This window comes from Myotis davidii, unplaced genomic scaffold (genome assembly GCF_000327345.1).
Source record: "Myotis davidii unplaced genomic scaffold, ASM32734v1 scaffold1521, whole genome shotgun sequence".
NCBI lineage: Eukaryota > Metazoa > Chordata > Mammalia > Chiroptera > Vespertilionidae > Myotis > Myotis davidii.
Genome location: NW_006291034.1, coordinates 98,301 through 99,598, shown reverse-complemented (window position 1 = coordinate 99,598; position 1,298 = coordinate 98,301). Strand labels below are relative to the sequence as shown.

The 1,298-nt window shown below is 63.2% G+C and overlaps 1 protein-coding gene across 5 annotated transcripts in view; it reads left to right on the top strand.

Moving 5' to 3' along the window:
- The first annotated feature begins 40 nt into the window (after positions 1 to 40).
- The window catches only part of LOC102763313 (transmembrane protein 225-like), a 13,578-nt gene continuing 12,320 nt past the window's right edge, over positions 41 to 1,298 (top strand). For 2 of the 5 annotated variants that reach the window (XM_006764285.2, XM_015564317.1), the window contains exon 1: positions 41 to 478. The gene's annotated coding sequence lies outside the window, so the exon portion shown is untranslated. The remainder of the gene's footprint in view (positions 479 to 1,298) is intronic. The other 3 variants (XM_015564316.1, XR_435691.2, XR_001513944.1) reach the window with 3 other exon arrangements.

Genomic DNA, 1,298 nt, shown 5'->3' with positions numbered 1-1,298 from the left:
TCACTGGTTACTGAATCCGGCGTTGGCTCGGGTGGCTGTGCCCCCGGAGCCCAGGGACCGGGTCCAGCCGTGGACCCCCGCGCCACTCTCCCTGCCGGCACGGAGCCGCACTGCTGCGCGAACGAGGGGAGGACACTTCCAAGGCGACCGGGAGGCCCCAATGCGAGCCAGCCTCCTGGGGCTGCGCGGGCGCCGGAACCCTGTTGTCAGGGGCTCTAAGCGCCCCGGGAAACCAGAAGTTGGCAACGAGCTCGCGCACCTTCGTTATTTTTCCCTCCGGAAGTTGAGATGCCCTCTGCTCCCAGGGGTTCAGGTTGCGACCTCTGACCCCGGGTCCGGGAGGAAGTACTGCTAGTGGCCGAGGAACCAGGGGTGGAGTGGACAGGGCCGCCCCCAGCCTCTCCCCAACGGCGGGAGGCGCCGAGTCCCCCGCGGACCCGGGAGAAGAGCCAAGGGCTTGTCTGCTCTTGGGGCTCAGGTGAGGGGTCAGCAACGGGGGCCGGAAGTGCTGTTGCGGGTTGGCCGCGGTCCAGACTAACCGGCGTCCCTGGGCGGGCCTGTCCCTTCCTCCCACGCCCTTCGTTTTGAATTTAAATCTCATTGGCGTAGGCTTCCCGCCAGCCCCGGAGGTCAGTCCCCCCAGAGACCGTTTAGCCCAGTGTTCCTCGTCCCTGCCTGCACGTTAGAATGACCTGGGAGCGTTTTAAAGGAATAATGACCCACGTTTGAGAAGACAGGCCAGGAGCCAGCCCCGAGGGTTCTGATTCAATCGGTTAGAAGTCAGTGGCTCCGTTTTTCTTTTTCTTTTAGGTTACATGTTCATGTTATCACGGCCTGACAGTTTTAGCCAAGAAAGTAACAGCAGCGACACCCGCGGCTTGAGCAGAGTGGCTCTGCCCCCGGTTCCCGAAACGCGCCCGCGGCGGTGAGCGAGCCCGGACCTTGGGCCGGGTCAGGCCAGACAGTGAGCGCTGTGCACCCTCCGCCGTTGGCCCAGAGCAGGGGGGCGCCCCGTCAACGGCGCCTGCGAGCCGCAGCGCAGAAGGGGCGCCTGTGGCAAACCTGTGTCGCCGTCATGGTGCCTTGAAGCAATGACAACAGCAGCACGAAGTAGCTGATCACAGACCATCACGATGAGATACTGACATGAAGGGAGCAGATGCTGCTGGGAAAATAGTGCCAAGGGACCGGCTCCACGCTGGCTGCCACAGCCTTCCGTTCGGAGAAGAGGCAACACGCCTGTCTTGTGCTGCGCTCTACCAGGCTTTGCAGATGTCGCTTTCCCTCCTGCTAACACC